Here is a 20,498-nt window from a genome sequence, read left to right as displayed (position 1 = left end):
GGAACAGATCTCCAGACAGAATACCAGGACGTGGTGGCCAGGCAGAATAACAAGAGGGGGTGTCCAGACCGAAAAACAGGACGGGGTGTCCAGGCAGAATACCAGGATGAGATGTCCAGACAGAATACCAAGAGGTGGTGTACAGGCAGAGTACCAGGACGAGATGTCCAATCAGAATACCAGGATGAGGTGTCCAGACAGAATACCAGGACAAGGTGTCCAGTCCGAATACCGGTACAAGTTGTCCAGACAGAATACCAGGACAAGGTGTCCAGACAGAATACCAGGAAAGGTGTCCAGACAGAATACCAGAACGGGGTGTCCAGACCGAATACCAGGACAAGATGTCCAGGTAGAATAACAGGACGAGATGTCCCGACAGAATACGAGGACAGGGTGTCCAGTCAGAATACCAGGACTGGGTGTCCAGGCAGAATACAAGGATGAGATGTCCAGACAGAATACCGAGAAGGAGAGTCCAGACAGAATACCAGGACCGGGTGTCCAGACAGAATACCAGGACAGTGTGTCCAGGCAGAATACCAAGTGGGGGTGTCCAGACAGAATACCAAGAGGTGGTGTCCAGGCTGAATACCAGGACGAGATATCCAGACAGAATACCAGGACAAGGTGCCCAGACAGAATACCAGGATGAGATGTCCAGACATAATAACAAGAGGGGGTGTCCAGACAGAATATCAGGACAGTGTGTCCAGACAGAATACCTGAACGGGGTGTCTAGTCAGAATACCAAGAGGGGGTGTCCCGGCAGAATACAAGGAACAGATCTCCAGACAGAATACCAGGACGTGGTGGCCAGGCAGAATAACAAGAGGGGGTGTCCAGACCGAAAAACAGGACGGGGTGTCCAGGCAGAATACCAGGATGAGATGTCCAGACAGAATACCAAGAGGTGGTGTACAGGCAGAGTACCAGGACGAGATGTCCAATCAGAATACCAGGATGAGGTGTCCAGACAGAATACCAGGACAAGGTGTCCAGTCCGAATACCGGTACAAGTTGTCCAGACAGAATACCAGGACAAGGTGTCCAGACAGAATACCAGGAAAGGTGTCCAGACAGAATACCAGAACGGGGTGTCCAGACCGAATACCAGGACAAGATGTCCAGGTAGAATAACAGGACGAGATGTCCCGACAGAATACGAGGACAGGGTGTCCAGTCAGAATACCAAGAGGGGGTGTCCAGGCAGGATACGAGGATGAGATTTCCGAACAGAATACCAGGAAAGGGTGTCCAGACAGAATACCAGAATGGGGTGTCCAGACAGAATACCAGGACAAGATGTCCAGGCAGAATAACAGGACGAGATGTCCCGACAGAATACGAGGACAGGGTGTCCAGTCAGAATACCAAGAGGGGGTGTCCAGGTAGGATACGAGGACGAGATTTCCAAACAGAATACCAGGACAGGGTGTCCAGACAGACTACCAGAACAGGGTGTCCAGGCAGAATACCAGGTCGGGGTGTCCAGACAGATTACCCTGCTGGGGTGTCCAGGCAGAATACAAGGACCGGGTGTCCAGTCAGAATACCAGGACGAGATGTCCAGACAGAATACCAGGACAAGGTGTCCAGTCAGAATACCGGTACAAGTTGTCCAGACAGAATACAAGGACAAGGTGTCCAGACAGAATACCAGGAAAGGTGTCCAGACAGAATACCAAGAGGGGTTGTCCAGGCTGAATACCAGGACGAGATATCCAGATAGAATACCAGGACAAGGTGTTCAGACAGAATACCAGGACAAGGTGCCCAGACAGAATACCAGGATGAGATGTCCAGACATAATAACAAGAGGGAGTGTCCAGACAGAATATCAGGACAGTGTGTCCAGACAGAATACCAGAACGGGGTTTCTAGTCAGAATACCAAGAGGGGGTGTCCAGACAAAAAACCAGGACGGGGTGTCCAGTCAGAATACCAGGACCAGATGTCCAGTCAGAACACCAGGACGAGATTTCCAGTGAGAACACCAGGACGAGATTTCCAGGCAGAATACCAGTATGGGGTGTCCAGACAGAATACCAGGATGGGGTGTCCAGACAGATTACCATGATGGGGTGTCCAGGCAGAATACAAGGATGAGATGTCCAATCAGAATACCAGGACGAGATGTCCAGTCAGAACACCAGGACGAGATGTCCAGACAGAATACCAGGATGGGGTGTCCAGACAGATTACCATGATGGGGTGTCCAGGCAGAATACAAGGACGGGGTGTCCAGTCAGAATACCAGGACGGGGTGTCCTGACAGAATACCAAGAGGGGGTGTCCAGGCAGAATACCAGGACAAGATGTCCAGACAGAATACCAGGACGGGGTGTCCAGACAGAATACCAGGATGGGGTGCCTGACAGAATACCAAGAGGGGGGATCCGGGCAGAATACCAGGACGAGATGTCCAGGCAGAATACCAGTACGGGGTGTCCAGACAGAATACCAGGATGGGGTGTCCAGTCAGAATACCAGGACAAGGTGTCCAGACAGAATACCAGGTGGGGGTGTACAGGCAGAAAACCAGGACGAGACGTCCTGACAGAATACCAGGACAGGGTTTCCAGGCAGAATACCAGGACGAGATGTTCAGACAGAATACCAGGATGGGGTGTGGAGGCAGAATACCAGGACAAGGTGTCCAGACAGAATACCAAGAGGGGGTGTGCAGGCAGAATACCAGGACGGGGTGTGGAGGCAGAATAACAGGACAAGGTGTCCAGACAGAATACCAAGAGGGGGTGTGCAGGCAGAATACCAGGACGAGATGTCCAGGCAGAATACCAGGACGGGGTGTCCAGTCAGAACACCAAGAGGGAGTGTCCGGTCTGAAAACCAGGACTGGGTGTCCAGGCAGAATACAAGGATGAGATGTCCAGACAGAATACCGAGAAGGAGAGTCCAGACAGAATACCAGGACCGGGTGTCCAGACAGAATACCAGGACAGTGTGTCCAGGCAGAATACCAAGTGGGGGTGTCCAGACAGAATACCAAGAGGTGGTGTCCAGGCTGAATACCAGGACGAGATATCCAGACAGAATACCAGGACAAGGTGCCCAGACAGAATACCAGGATGAGATGTCCAGACATAATAACAAGAGGGGGTGTCCAGACAGAATATCAGGACAGTGTGTCCAGACAGAATACCTGAACGGGGTGTCTAGTCAGAATACCAAGAGGGGGTGTCCCGGCAGAATACAAGGAACAGATCTCCAGACAGAATACCAGCACGTGGTGGCCAGGCAGAATAACAAGAGGGGGTGTCCAGACCGAAAAACAGGACGGGGTGTCCAGGCAGAATACCAGGATGAGATGTCCAGACAGAATACCAAGAGGTGGTGTACAGGCAGAGTACCAGGACGAGATGTCCAATCAGAATACCAGGATGAGGTGTCCAGACAGAATACCAGGACAAGGTGTCCAGTCCGAATACCGGTACAAGTTGTCCAGACAGAATACCAGTACAAGGTGTCCAGACAGAATACCAGGAAAGGTGTCCAGACAGAATACCAGAACGGGGTGTCCAGACCGAATACCAGGACAAGATGTCCAGGTAGAATAACAGGACGAGATGTCCCGACAGAATACGAGGACAGGGTGTCCAGTCAGAATACCAAGAGGGGGTGTCCAGGCAGGATACCAGGATGAGATTTCCGAACAGAATACCAGGAAAGGGTGTCCAGACAGAATACCAGAATGGGGTGTCCAGACAGAATACCAGGACAAGATGTCCAGGCAGAATAACAGGACGAGATGTCCCGACAGAATACGAGGACAGGGTGTCCAGTCAGAATACCAAGAGGGGGTGTCCAGGTAGGATACGAGGACGAGATTTCCAAACAGAATACCAGGACAGGGTGTCCAGACAGACTACCAGAACAGGGTGTCCAGGCAGAATACCAGGTCGGGGCGTCCAGACAGATTACCCTGCTGGGGTGTCCAGGCAGAATACAAGGACCGGGTGTCCAGTCAGAATACCAGGACGAGATGTCCAGACAGAATACCAGGACAAGGTGTCCAGTCAGAATACCGGTACAAGTTGTCCAGACAGAATACAAGGACAAGGTGTCCAGACAGAATACCAGGAAAGGTGTCCAGACAGAATACCAAGAGGGGTTGTCCAGGCTGAATACCAGGACGAGATATCCAGATAGAATACCAGGACAAGGTGTTCAGACAGAATACCAGGACAAGGTGCCCAGACAGAATACCAGGATGAGATGTCCAGACATAATAACAAGAGGGAGTGTCCAGACAGAATATCAGGACAGTGTGTCCAGACAGAATACCAGAACGGGGTTTCTAGTCAGAATACCAAGAGGGGGTGTCCAGACAAAAAACCAGGACGGGGTGTCCAGTCAGAATACCAGGACCAGATGTCCAGTCAGAACACCAGGACGAGATTTCCAGGCAGAATACCAGTATGGGGTGTCCAGACAGAATACCAGGATGGGGTGTCCAGACAGATTACCATGATGGGGTGTCCAGGCAGAATACAAGGACGGGGTGTCCAAGAAGAATACCAGGACGGGGTGTCCAGACAGAATACCAAGAGGGGGGATCCAGGCAGAATACAAGGATGAGATGTCCAATCAGAATACCAGGACGAGATGTCCAGTCAGAACACCAGGACGAGATGTCCAGACAGAATACCAGGATGGGGTGTCCAGACAGATTACCATGATGGGGTGTCCAGGCAGAATACAAGGACGGGGTGTCCAGGCAGAATACCAGGACGGGGTGTCCAGACAGAATACCAAGAGGGGGTGTCCAGGCAGAATACCAGGACAAGATGTCCAGACAGAATACCAGGACGGGGTGTCCAGACAGAATACCAGGATGGGGTGCCTGACAGAATACCAAGAGGGGGGATCCAGGCAGAATACAAGGACGAGATGTCCAATCAGAATACCAGGACGAGATGTCCAGGCAGAATACCAGTACGGGGTGTCCAGACAGAATACCAGGATGGGGTGTCCAGTCAGAATACCAGGACAAGGTGTCCAGACAGAATACCAGGAGGGGGTGTACAGGCAGAAAACCAGGACGAGACGTCCTGACAGAATACCAGGACAGGGTTTCCAGGCAGAATACCAGGACGAGATGTTCAGACAGAATACCAGGACGGGGTGTGGAGGCAGAATACCAGGACAAGGTGTCCAGACAGAATACCAAGAGGGGGTGTGCAGGCAGAATACCAGGACGAGATGTCCAGGCAGAATACCAGGACGGGGTGTCCAGTCAGAATACCAAGAGGTAGTGTCCGGTCTGAAAACCAGGACTGGGTGTCCAGGCAGAATACAAGGATGAGATGTCCAGACAGAATACCGAGAAGGAGAGTCCAGACAGAATACCAGGACCGGGTGTCCAGACAGAATACCAGGACAGTGTGTCCAGGCAGAATACCAAGAGGGGGTGTCCAGACAGAATACCAAGAGGTGGTGTCCAGGCTGAATACCAGGATGAGATATCCAGACAGAATACCAGGACAAGGTGCCCAGACAGAATACCAGGATGAGATGTCCAGACATAATAACAAGAGGGGGTGTCCAGACAGAATATCAGGACAGTGTGTCCAGACAGAATACCAGAACGGGGTGTCTAGTCAGAATACCAAGAGGGGGTGTCCCGGCAGAACACAAGGAACAGATGTCCAGACAGAATACCAGGACGTGGTGGCCAGGCAGAATAACAAGAGGGGGTGTCCAGACCGAAAAACAGGACGGGGTGTCCAGGCAGAATACCAGGATGAGATGTCCAGACAGAATACCAAGAGGTGGTGTACAGGCAGAGTACCAGGACGAGATGTCCAATCAGAATACCAGGATGAGGTGTCCAGACAGAATACCAAGATGGGGTGTCCAGTCTGAATACCAGGACAAGGTGTCCAGACAGAATAACAGAGACAAGGTGTCCAAACAGAATACCAAGAGGGGGTGTCCCAGCAGAATACCAGGAATGGATGTCCAGACAGAATACCAGGACGGGGTGTCCAGGCAGAATAACAAGAGGGGGTGTCCAGACCGAAAAACAGGACGGGGTGTCCAGGCAGAATACCAGGATGAGATGTCCAGACAGATTACCAAGAGGGGGTGTCCGGACAGAATACCAGGACGAGGTGTCCAGACTGAATACCAGGATGGGGTGTCCAGGCATAATATAAGGATGGGTTGTCCATTCAGAATTCCAGGACGAGATGTCCAGACAGAATACAAGGTCAAGGTGTGCAGTCAGAATACAAGGACAAGTTGTCCCGACAGTATACCAAGAGGGGGTGTCCAGTCAGAATACCAAGAGGAGGTGTCCACGCAGAATACCAGGACGAGATGTCCAGACAGAATACCAGGACGGGGTGTCCAGACAGAATACCAAGTGGGGTTGTCCAGGCTGAATACAAGGACGGGGTGTCTAGTCAGAATAGCAAGAGGGGGTGTACAGACAAAAAACCAGGACGGGGTGTTCAGGCAGAATACCAGGACCAGATGTCCAGTCAGAACACCAGGACGAGATTTCCAGGCAGAATACCAGTATGGGATGTCCAGACAGAATACCAGGACAAGGTGTCCAGTCAGAATACCGGTACAAGTTGTCCAGACAGAATACAAGGACAAGGTGTCCAGACAGAATACCAGGAAAGGTGTCCAGACAGAATACCAAGAGGGGTTGTCCAGGCTGAATACCAGGACGAGATATCCAGATAGAATACCAGGACAAGGTGTTCAGACAGAATACCAGGACAAGGTGCCCAGACAGAATACCAGGATGAGATGTCCAGACATAATAACAAGAGGGAGTGTCCAGACAGAATATCAGGACAGTGTGTCCAGACAGAATACCAGAACGGGGTTTCTAGTCAGAATACCAAGAGGGGGTGTCCAGACAAAAAACCAGGACGGGGTGTCCAGTCAGAATACCAGGACCAGATGTCCAGTCAGAACACCAGGACGAGATTTCCAGGCAGAATACCAGTATGGGATGTCCAGACAGAATACCAGGACAAGGTGTCCAGTCAGAATACCGGTACAAGTTGTCCAGACAGAATACAAGGACAAGGTGTCCAGACAGAATACCAGGGAAGGTGTCCAGACAGAATACCAAGAGGGGTTGTCCAGGCTGAATACCAGGACGAGATATCCAGATAGAATACCAGGACAAGGTGTTCAGACAGAATACCAGGATGAGATGTCCAGACATAATAACAAGAGGGAGTGTCCAGACAGAATATCAGGACAGTGTGTCCAGACAGAATACCAGAACGGGGTTTCTAGTCAGAATACCAAGAGGGGGTGTCCAGGCTGAATACCAGGACGAGATATCCAGATAGAATACCAGGACAAGGTGTTCAGACAGAATACCAGGACAAGGTGCCCAGACAGAATACCAGGATGAGATGTCCAGACATAATAACAAGAGGGAGTGTCCAGACAGAATATCAGGACAGTGTGTCCAGACAGAATACCAGAACGGGGTTTCTAGTCAGAATACCAAGAGGGGGTGTCCAGACAAAAAACCAGGACGGGGTGTCCAGTCAGAATACCAGGACCAGATGTCCAGTCAGAACACCAGGACGAGATTTCCAGGCAGAATACCAGCATGGGGTGTCCAGACAGAATACCAGGATGGGGTGTCCAGACAGATTACCATGATGGGGTGTCCAGGCAGAATACAAGGACGGGGTGTCCAGGCAGAATACAAGGATGAGATGTCCAATCAGAATACCAGGACGAGATGTCCAGTCAGAACACCAGGACGAGATGTCCAGACAGAATACCAGGATGGGGTGTCCAGACAGATTACCATGATGGGGTGTCCAGGCAGAATACAAGGACGGGGTGTCCAGTCAGAATACCAGGACAAGATGTCCAGACAGAATACCAGGACAAGGTGTCCAGTCAGAATACCAGGACGGGGTGTCCAGTCAGAATACCAGGACGGGGTGCCCAGGCAGAATACCAGGATGGGATGTCCAGACAGAATACCAAGAGGGGGTGTCCAGGCAGAATACCAGGACAAGATGTCCAGACAGAATACCAGGACGGGGTGTCCAGACAGAATACCAGGATGGGGTGCCTGACAGAATACCAAGAGGGGGGATCCAGGCAGAATACAAGGACGAGATGTCCAATCAGAATACCAGGACGAGATGTCCAGGCAGAATACCAGTACGGGGTGTCCAGACAGAATACCAGGATGGGGTGTCCAGTCAGAATACCAGGACAAGGTGTCCAGACAGAATACCAGGAGGGGGTGTACAGGCAGAAAACCAGGACGAGACGTCCTGACAGAATACCAGGACAGGGTTTCCAGGCAGAATACCAGGACGAGATGTTCAGACAGAATACCAGGACGGGGTGTGGAGGCAGAATACCAGGACAAGGTGTCCAGACAGAATACCAAGAGGGGGTGTGCAGGCAGAATACCAGGACGAGATGTCCAGGCAGAATACCAGGACGGGGTGTCCAGTCAGAATACCAAGAGGGTGTGTCCGGTCTGAAAACCAGGACTGGGTGTCCAGGCAGAATACAAGGATGAGATGTCCAGACAGAATACCGAGAAGGAGAGTCCAGACAGAATACCAGGACCGGGTGTCCAGACAGAATACCAGGACAGTGTGTCCAGGCAGAATACCAAGAGGGGGTGTCCAGACAGAATACCAAGAGGTGGTGTCCAGGCTGAATACCAGGACGAGATATCCAGACAGAATACCAGGACAAGGTGCCCAGACAGAATACCAGGATGAGATGTCCAGACATAATAACAAGAGGGGGTGTCCAGACAGAATATCAGGACAGTGTGTCCAGACAGAATACCAGAATGGGGTGTCTAGTCAGAATACCAAGAGGGGGTGTCCCGGCAGAATACAAGGAACAGATGTCCAGACAGAATACCAGGACGTGGTGGCCAGGCAGAATAACAAGAGGGGGTGTCCAGACCGAAAAACAGGACGGGGTGTCCAGGCAGAATACCAGGATGAGATGTCCAGACAGAATACCAAGAGGTGGTGTACAGGCAGAGTACCAGGACGAGATGTCCAATCAGAATACCAGGATGAGGTGTCCAGACAGAATACCAAGATGGGGTGTCCAGTCTGAATACCAGGACAAGGTGTCCAGACAGAATAACAGAGACAAGGTGTCCAAACAGAATACCAAGAGGGGGTGTCCCGGCAGAATACCAGGAATGGATGTCCAGACAGAATTCCAGGACGGGGTGTCCAGGCAGAATAACAAGAGGGGGTGTCCAGACCGAAAAACAGGACGGGGTGTCCAGGCAGAATACCAGGATGAGATGTCCAGACAGAATACCAAGAGGGGGTGTCCAGACAGAATACCAGGACGAGGTGTCCAGGCAGAATACCAGGACAAGATGTCCAGACAGAATACCAGGACGGGGTGTCCAGACAGAATACCAGGATGGGGTGCCTGACAGAATACCAAGAGGGGGGATCCAGGCAGAATACAAGGACGAGATGTCCAATCAGAATACCAGGACGAGATGTCCAGGCAGAATACCAGTACGGGGTGTCCAGACAGAATACCAGGATGGGGTGTCCAGTCAGAATACCAGGACAAGGTGTCCAGACAGAATACCAGGAGGGGGTGTACAGGCAGAAAACCAGGACGAGACGTCCTGACAGAATACCAGGACAGGGTTTCCAGGCAGAATACCAGGACGAGATGTTCAGACAGAATACCAGGACGGGGTGTGGAGGCAGAATACCAGGACAAGGTGTCCAGACAGAATACCAAGAGGGGGTGTGCAGGCAGAATACCAGGACGAGATGTCCAGGCAGAATACCAGGACGGGGTGTCCAGTCAGAATACCAAGAGGGTGTGTCCGGTCTGAAAACCAGGACTGGGTGTCCAGGCAGAATACAAGGATGAGATGTCCAGACAGAATACCGAGAAGGAGAGTCCAGACAGAATACCAGGACCGGGTGTCCAGACAGAATACCAGGACAGTGTGTCCAGGCAGAATACCAAGAGGGGGTGTCCAGACAGAATACCAAGAGGTGGTGTCCAGGCTGAATACCAGGACGAGATATCCAGACAGAATACCAGGACAAGGTGCCCAGACAGAATACCAGGATGAGATGTCCAGACATAATAACAAGAGGGGGTGTCCAGACAGAATATCAGGACAGTGTGTCCAGACAGAATACCAGAATGGGGTGTCTAGTCAGAATACCAAGAGGGGGTGTCCCGGCAGAATACAAGGAACAGATGTCCAGACAGAATACCAGGACGTGGTGGCCAGGCAGAATAACAAGAGGGGGTGTCCAGACCGAAAAACAGGACGGGGTGTCCAGGCAGAATACCAGGATGAGATGTCCAGACAGAATACCAAGAGGTGGTGTACAGGCAGAGTACCAGGACGAGATGTCCAATCAGAATACCAGGATGAGGTGTCCAGACAGAATACCAAGATGGGGTGTCCAGTCTGAATACCAGGACAAGGTGTCCAGACAGAATAACAGAGACAAGGTGTCCAAACAGAATACCAAGAGGGGGTGTCCCGGCAGAATACCAGGAATGGATGTCCAGACAGAATTCCAGGACGGGGTGTCCAGGCAGAATAACAAGAGGGGGTGTCCAGACCGAAAAACAGGACGGGGTGTCCAGGCAGAATACCAGGATGAGATGTCCAGACAGAATACCAAGAGGTGGTGTACAGGCAGAGTACCAGGACGAGATGTCCAATCAGAATACCAGGATGAGGTGTCCAGACAGAATACCAGGACAAGGTGTCCAGTCCGAATACCGGTACAAGTTGTCCAGACAGAATACCAGGACAAGGTGTCCAGACAGAATACCAGGAAAGGTGTCCAGACAGAATACCAAGAGGGGTTGTCCAGGCTGAATACCAGGACGAGATATCCAGATAGAATACCAGGACAAGGTGTTCAGACAGAATACCAGGACAAGGTGCCCAGACAGAATACCAGGATGAGATGTCCAGACATAATAACAAGAGGGAGTGTCCAGACAGAATATCAGGACAGTGTGTCCAGACAGAATACCAGAACGGGGTTTCTAGTCAGAATACCAAGAGGGGGTGTCCAGACAAAAAACCAGGACGGGGTGTCCAGTCAGAATACCAGGACCAGATGTCCAGTCAGAACACCAGGACGAGATTTCCAGGCAGAATACCAGTACGGGGTGTCCAGACAGAATACCAGGATGGGGTGTCCAGACAGATTACCATGATGGGGTGTCCAGGCAGAATACAAGGACGGGGTGTCCAGTCAGAATACCAGGACGAGGTGTCCAAGAAGAATACCAGGATTGGGTGTCCAGACAGTATACCAAGAGGGGGTGTCCAGGCAGAATACCAGGACAAGATGTCCAGACAGAATACCAGGACGGGGTGTCCAGACAGAATACCAGGATGGGGTGCCTGACAGAATACCAAGAGGGGGGATCCAGGCAGAATACCAGGACGAGATGTTCAGACAGAATACCAGGACGGGGTGTGGAGGCAGAATACCAGGACAAGGTGTCCAGACAGAATACCAAGAGGGGGTGTGCAGGCAGAATACCAGGACGAGATGTCCAGGCAGAATACCAGGACGGGGTGTCCAGTCAGAATACCAAGAGGGAGTGTCCGGTCTGAAAACCAGGACTGGGTGTCCAGGCAGAATACAAGGATGAGATGTCCAGACAGAATACCGAGAAGGAGAGTCCAGACAGAATACCAGGACCGGGTGTCCAGACAGAATACCAGGACAGTGTGTCCAGGCAGAATACCAAGAGGGGGTGTCCAGACAGAATACCAAGAGGTGGTGTCCAGGCTGAATACCAGGACGAGATATCCAGACAGAATACCAGGACAAGGTGCCCAGACAGAATACCAGGATGAGATGTCCAGACATAATAACAAGAGGGGGTGTCCAGACAGAATATCAGGACAGTGTGTCCAGACAGAATACCAGAACGGGGTGTCTAGTCAGAATACCAAGAGGGGGTGTCCCGGCAGAACACAAGGAACAGATGTCCAGACAGAATACCAGGACGTGGTGGCCAGGCAGAATAACAAGAGGGGGTGTCCAGACCGAAAAACAGGACGGGGTGTCCAGGCAGAATACCAGGATGAGATGTCCAGACAGAATACCAAGAGGTGGTGTACAGGCAGAGTACCAGGACGAGATGTCCAATCAGAATACCAGGATGAGGTGTCCAGACAGAATACCAAGATGGGGTGTCCAGTCTGAATACCAGGACAAGGTGTCCAGACAGAATAACAGAGACAAGGTGTCCAAACAGAATACCAAGAGGGGGTGTCCCAGCAGAATACCAGGAATGGATGTCCAGACAGAATACCAGGACGGGGTGTCCAGGCAGAATAACAAGAGGGGGTGTCCAGACCGAAAAACAGGACGGGGTGTCCAGGCAGAATACCAGGATGAGATGTCCAGACAGATTACCAAGAGGGGGTGTCCGGACAGAATACCAGGACGAGGTGTCCAGACTGAATACCAGGATGGGGTGTCCAGGCATAATATAAGGATGGGTTGTCCATTCAGAATTCCAGGACGAGATGTCCAGACAGAATACAAGGTCAAGGTGTGCAGTCAGAATACAAGGACAAGTTGTCCCGACAGTATACCAAGAGGGGGTGTCCAGTCAGAATACCAAGAGGAGGTGTCCACGCAGAATACCAGGACGAGATGTCCAGACAGAATACCAGGACGGGGTGTCCAGACAGAATACCAAGTGGGGTTGTCCAGGCTGAATACAAGGACGGGGTGTCTAGTCAGAATAGCAAGAGGGGGTGTACAGACAAAAAACCAGGACGGGGTGTTCAGGCAGAATACCAGGACCAGATGTCCAGTCAGAACACCAGGACGAGATTTCCAGGCAGAATACCAGTATGGGATGTCCAGACAGAATACCAGGACAAGGTGTCCAGTCAGAATACCGGTACAAGTTGTCCAGACAGAATACAAGGACAAGGTGTCCAGACAGAATACCAGGAAAGGTGTCCAGACAGAATACCAAGAGGGGTTGTCCAGGCTGAATACCAGGACGAGATATCCAGATAGAATACCAGGACAAGGTGTTCAGACAGAATACCAGGACAAGGTGCCCAGACAGAATACCAGGATGAGATGTCCAGACATAATAACAAGAGGGAGTGTCCAGACAGAATATCAGGACAGTGTGTCCAGACAGAATACCAGAACGGGGTTTCTAGTCAGAATACCAAGAGGGGGTGTCCAGACAAAAAACCAGGACGGGGTGTCCAGTCAGAATACCAGGACCAGATGTCCAGTCAGAACACCAGGACGAGATTTCCAGGCAGAATACCAGTATGGGATGTCCAGACAGAATACCAGGACAAGGTGTCCAGTCAGAATACCGGTACAAGTTGTCCAGACAGAATACAAGGACAAGGTGTCCAGACAGAATACCAGGGAAGGTGTCCAGACAGAATACCAAGAGGGGTTGTCCAGGCTGAATACCAGGACGAGATATCCAGATAGAATACCAGGACAAGGTGTTCAGACAGAATACCAGGATGAGATGTCCAGACATAATAACAAGAGGGAGTGTCCAGACAGAATATCAGGACAGTGTGTCCAGACAGAATACCAGAACGGGGTTTCTAGTCAGAATACCAAGAGGGGGTGTCCAGGCTGAATACCAGGACGAGATATCCAGATAGAATACCAGGACAAGGTGTTCAGACAGAATACCAGGACAAGGTGCCCAGACAGAATACCAGGATGAGATGTCCAGACATAATAACAAGAGGGAGTGTCCAGACAGAATATCAGGACAGTGTGTCCAGACAGAATACCAGAACGGGGTTTCTAGTCAGAATACCAAGAGGGGGTGTCCAGACAAAAAACCAGGACGGGGTGTCCAGTCAGAATACCAGGACCAGATGTCCAGTCAGAACACCAGGACGAGATTTCCAGGCAGAATACCAGCATGGGGTGTCCAGACAGAATACAAGGATGGGGTGTCCAGACAGATTACCATGATGGGGTGTCCAGGCAGAATACAAGGACGGGGTGTCCAGGCAGAATACCAGAATGGGGTGTCTAGTCAGAATACCAAGAGGGGGTGTCCCGGCAGAATACAAGGAACAGATGTCCAGACAGAATACCAGGACGTGGTGGCCAGGCAGAATAACAAGAGGGGGTGTCCAGACCGAAAAACAGGACGGGGTGTCCAGGCAGAATACCAGGATGAGATGTCCAGACAGAATACCAAGAGGTGGTGTACAGGCAGAGTACCAGGACGAGATGTCCAATCAGAATACCAGGATGAGGTGTCCAGACAGAATACCAAGATGGGGTGTCCAGTCTGAATACCAGGACAAGGTGTCCAGACAGAATAACAGAGACAAGGTGTCCAAACAGAATACCAAGAGGGGGTGTCCCGGCAGAATACCAGGAATGGATGTCCAGACAGAATTCCAGGACGGGGTGTCCAGGCAGAATAACAAGAGGGGGTGTCCAGACCGAAAAACAGGACGGGGTGTCCAGGCAGAATACCAGGATGAGATGTCCAGACAGAATACCAAGAGGTGGTGTACAGGCAGAGTACCAGGACGAGATGTCCAATCAGAATACCAGGATGAGGTGTCCAGACAGAATACCAGGACAAGGTGTCCAGTCCGAATACTGGTACAAGTTGTCCAGACAGAATACCAGGACAAGGTGTCCAGACAGAATACCAGGAAAGGTGTCCAGACAGAATACCAGAACGGGGTGTCCAGTCAGAATACCAAGAGGGGGTGTCAAGGCAGGATACGAGGATGAGATTTCCGAACAGAATACCAGGAAAGGGTGTCCAGACAGAATACCAGAATGGGGTGTCCAGACAGAATACCAGGACAAGATGTCCAGGCAGAATAACAGGACGAGATGTCCCGACAGAATACGAGGACAGGGTGTCCAGTCAGAATACCAAGAGGGGGTGTCCAGGTAGGATACGAGGACGAGATTTCCAAACAGAATACCAGGACAGGGTGTCCAGACAGAATACCAGAACAGGGTGTCCAGGCAGAATACCAGGACGGGGTGTCCAGACAGATTACCCTGCTGGGGTGTCCAGGCAGAATACAAGTACGGGGTGTCCAGTCAGAATACCAGGACGAGATGTCCAGACAGAATACCAGGACAAGGTGTCCAGTCAGAATACCGGTACAAGTTGTCCAGACAGAATACAAGGACAAGGTGTCCAGACAGAATACCAGGAAAGGTGTCCAGACAGAATACCAAGAGGGGTTGTCCAGGCTGAATACCAGGACGAGATATCCAGATAGAATACCAGGACAAGGTGTTCAGACAGAATACCAGGACAAGGTGCCCAGACAGAATACCAGGATGAGATGTCCAGACATAATAACAAGAGGGAGTGTCCAGACAGAATATCAGGACAGTGTGTCCAGACAGAATACCAGAACGGGGTTTCTAGTCAGAATACCAAGAGGGGGTGTCCAGACAAAAAACCAGGACGGGGTGTCCAGTCAGAATACCAGGACCAGATGTCCAGTCAGAACACCAGGACGAGATTTCCAGGCAGAATACCAGTACGGGGTGTCCAGACAGAATACCAGGATGGGGTGTCCAGACAGATTACCATGATGGGGTGTCCAGGCAGAATACAAGGACGGGGTGTCCAGTCAGAATACCAGGACGAGGTGTCCAAGAAGAATACCAGGATTGGGTGTCCAGACAGTATACCAAGAGGGGGTGTCCAGGCAGAATACCAGGACAAGATGTCCAGACAGAATACCAGGACGGGGTGTCCAGACAGAATACCAGGATGGGGTGCCTGACAGAATACCAAGAGGGGGGATCCAGGCAGAATACCAGGACGAGATGTTCAGACAGAATACCAGGACGGGGTGTGGAGGCAGAATACCAGGACAAGGTGTCCAGACAGAATACCAAGAGGGGGTGTGCAGGCAGAATACCAGGACGAGATGTCCAGGCAGAATACCAGGACGGGGTGTCCAGTCAGAATACCAAGAGGGAGTGTCCGGTCTGAAAACCAGGACTGGGTGTCCAGGCAGAATACAAGGATGAGATGTCCAGACAGAATACCGAGAAGGAGAGTCCAGACAGAATACCAGGACCGGGTGTCCAGACAGAATACCAGGACAGTGTGTCCAGGCAGAATACCAAGAGGGGGTGTCCAGACAGAATACCAAGAGGTGGTGTCCAGGCTGAATACCAGGACGAGATATCCAGACAGAATACCAGGACAAGGTGCCCAGACAGAATACCAGGATGAGATGTCCAGACATAATAACAAGAGGGGGTGTCCAGACAGAATATCAGGACAGTGTGTCCAGACAGAATACCAGAACGGGGTGTCTAGTCAGAATACCAAGAGGGGGTGTCCCGGCAGAACACAAGGAACAGATGTCCAGACAGAATACCAGGACGTGGTGGCCAGGCAGAATAACAAGAGGGGGTGTCCAGACCGAAAAACAGGACGGGGTGTCCAGGCAGAATACCAGGATGAGATGTCCAGACAGAATACCAAGAGGTGGTGTACAGGCAGAGTACCAGGACGAGATGTCCAATCAGAATACCAGGACAAGGTGTCCAGACAGAATAACAGAGACAAGGTGTCCAAACAGAATACCAAGAGGGGGTGTCCCAGCAGAATACCAGGAATGGATGTCCAGACAGAATACCAGGACGGGGTGTCCAGGCAGAATAACAAGAGGGGGTGTCCAGACCGAAAAACAGGACGGGGTGTCCAGGCAGAATACCAGGATGAGATGTCCAGACAGATTACCAAGAGGGGGTGTCCGGACAGAATACCAGGACGAGGTGTCCAGACTGAATACCAGGATGGGGTGTCCAGGCATAATATAAGGATGGGTTGTCCATTCAGAATTCCAGGACGAGATGTCCAGACAGAATACAAGGTCAAGGTGTGCAGTCAGAATACAAGGACAAGTTGTCCCGACAGTATACCAAGAGGGGGTGTCCAGTCAGAATACCAAGAGGAGGTGTCCACGCAGAATACCAGGACGAGATGTCCAGACAGAATACCAGGACGGGGTGTCCAGACAGAATACCAAGTGGGGTTGTCCAGGCTGAATACAAGGACGGGGTGTCTAGTCAGAATAGCAAGAGGGGGTGTACAGACAAAAAACCAGGACGGGGTGTTCAGGCAGAATACCAGGACCAGATGTCCAGTCAGAACACCAGGACGAGATTTCCAGGCAGAATACCAGTATGGGATGTCCAGACAGAATACCAGGACAAGGTGTCCAGTCAGAATACCGGTACAAGTTGTCCAGACAGAATACAAGGACAAGGTGTCCAGACAGAATACCAGGAAAGGTGTCCAGACAGAATACCAAGAGGGGTTGTCCAGGCTGAACACCAGGACGAGATATCCAGATAGAATACCAGGACAAGGTGTTCAGACAGAATACCAGGACAAGGTGCCCAGACAGAATACCAGGATGAGATGTCCAGACATAATAACAAGAGGGAGTGTCCAGACAGAATATCAGGACAGTGTGTCCAGACAGAATACCAGAACGGGGTTTCTAGTCAGAATACCAAGAGGGGGTGTCCAGACAAAAAACCAGGACGGGGTGTCCAGTCAGAATACCAGGACCAGATGTCCAGTCAGAACACCAGGACGAGATTTCCAGGCAGAATACCAGTATGGGATGTCCAGACAGAATACCAGGACAAGGTGTCCAGTCAGAATACCGGTACAAGTTGTCCAGACAGAATACAAGGACAAGGTGTCCAGACAGAATACCAGGGAAGGTGTCCAGACAGAATACCAAGAGGGGTTGTCCAGGCTGAATACCAGGACGAGATATCCAGATAGAATACCAGGACAAGGTGTTCAGACAGAATACCAGGATGAGATGTCCAGACATAATAACAAGAGGGAGTGTCCAGACAGAATATCAGGACAGTGTGTCCAGACAGAATACCAGAACGGGGTTTCTAGTCAGAATACCAAGAGGGGGTGTCCAGGCTGAATACCAGGACGAGATATCCAGATAGAATACCAGGACAAGGTGTTCAGACAGAATACCAGGACAAGGTGCCCAGACAGAATACCAGGATGAGATGTCCAGACATAATAACAAGAGGGAGTGTCCAGACAGAATATCAGGACAGTGTGTCCAGACAGAATACCAGAACGGGGTTTCTAGTCAGAATACCAAGAGGGGGTGTCCAGACAAAAAACCAGGACGGGGTGTCCAGTCAGAATACCAGGACCAGATGTCCAGTCAGAACACCAGGACGAGATTTCCAGGCAGAATACCAGCATGGGGTGTCCAGACAGAATACCAGGATGGGGTGTCCAGACAGATTACCATGATGGGGTGTCCAGGCAGAATACAAGGACGGGGTGTCCAGACAGATTACCCTGCTGGGGTGTCCAGGCAGAATACAAGGACGGGGTGTCCAGTCAGAATACCAGGACGAGATGTCCAGACAGAATACCAGGACAAGGTGTCCAGTCAGAATACCGGTACAAGTTGTCCAGACAGAATACAAGGACAAGGTGTCCAGACAGAATACCAGGAAAGGTGTCCAGACAGAATACCAAGAGGGGTTGTCCAGGCTGAATACCAGGACGAGATATCCAGATAGAATACCAGGACAAGGTGTTCAGACAGAATACCAGGACAAGGTGCCCAGACAGAATACCAGGATGAGATGTCCAGACATAATAACAAGAGGGAGTGTCCAGACAGAATATCAGGACAGTGTGTCCAGACAGAATACCAGAACGGGGTTTCTAGTCAGAATACCAAGAGGGGGTGTCCAGACAAAAAACCAGGACGGGGTGTCCAGTCAGAATACCAGGACCAGATGTCCAGTCAGAACACCAGGACGAGATTTCCAGGCAGAATACCAGTACGGGGTGTCCAGACAGAATACCAGGATGGGGTGTCCAGACAGATTACCATGATGGGGTGTCCAGGCAGAATACAAGGACGGGGTGTCCAGTCAGAATACCAGGACGAGGTGTCCAAGAAGAATACCAGGATTGGGTGTCCAGACAGTATACCAAGAGGGGGTGTCCAGGCAGAATACCAGGACAAGATGTCCAGACAGAATACCAGGACGGGGTGTCCAGACAGAATACCAGGATGGGGTGCCTGACAGAATACCAAGAGGGGGGATCCAGGCAGAATACCAGGACGAGATGTTCAGACAGAATACCAGGACGGGGTGTGGAGGCAGAATACCAGGACAAGGTGTCCAGACAGAATACCAAGAGGGGGTGTGCAGGCAGAATACCAGGACGAGATGTCCAGGCAGAATACCAGGACGGGGTGTCCAGTCAGAATACCAAGAGGGAGTGTCCGGTCTGAAAACCAGGACTGGGTGTCCAGGCAGAATACAAGGATGAGATGTCCAGACAGAATACCGAGAAGGAGAGTCCAGACAGAATACCAGGACCGGGTGTCCAGACAGAATACCAGGACAGTGTGTCCAGGCAGAATACCAAGAGGGGGTGTCCAGACAGAATACCAAGAGGTGGTGTCCAGGCTGAATACCAGGACGAGATATCCAGACAGAATACCAGGACAAGGTGCCCAGACAGAATACCAGGATGAGATGTCCAGACATAATAACAAGAGGGGGTGTCCAGACAGAATATCAGGACAGTGTGTCCAGACAGAATACCAGAACGGGGTGTCTAGTCAGAATACCAAGAGGGGGTGTCCCGGCAGAACACAAGGAACAGATGTCCAGACAGAATACCAGGACGTGGTGGCCAGGCAGAATAACAAGAGGGGGTGTCCAGACCGAAAAACAGGACGGGGTGTCCAGGCAGAATACCAGGATGAGATGTCCAGACAGAATACCAAGAGGTGGTGTACAGGCAGAGTACCAGGACGAGATGTCCAATCAGAATACCAGGATGAGGTGTCCAGACAGAATACCAAGATGGGGTGTCCAGTCTGAATACCAGGACAAGGTGTCCAGACAGAATAACAGAGACAAGGTGTCCAAACAGAATACCAAGAGGGGGTGTCCCAGCAGAATACCAGGAATGGATGTCCAGACAGAATACCAGGACGGGGTGTCCAGGCAGAATAACAAGAGGGGGTGTCCAGACCAAAAAACAGGACGGGGTGTCCAGGCAGAATACCAGGATGAGATGTCCAGACAGATTACCAAGAGGGGGTGTCCGGACAGAATACCAGGACGAGGTGTCCAGACTGAATACCAGGATGGGGTGTCCAGGCATAATATAAGGATGGGTTGTCCATTCAGAATTCCAGGACGAGATGTCCAGACAGAATACAAGGTCAAGGTGTGCAGTCAGAATACAAGGACAAGTTGTCCCGACAGTATACCAAGAGGGGGTGTCCAGTCAGAATACCAAGAGGAGGTGTCCACGCAGAATACCAGGACGAGATGTCCAGACAGAATACCAGGACGGGGTGTCCAGACAGAATACCAAGTGGGGTTGTCCAGGCTGAATACAAGGACGGGGTGTCTAGTCAGAATAGC

The sequence above is a fragment of the Hypanus sabinus genome, chromosome 1 (genome assembly GCF_030144855.1).
Source record: "Hypanus sabinus isolate sHypSab1 chromosome 1, sHypSab1.hap1, whole genome shotgun sequence".
NCBI classification, from domain to species: domain Eukaryota; kingdom Metazoa; phylum Chordata; class Chondrichthyes; order Myliobatiformes; family Dasyatidae; genus Hypanus; species Hypanus sabinus.
Note: the sequence above shows the minus strand (reverse complement) of the source record.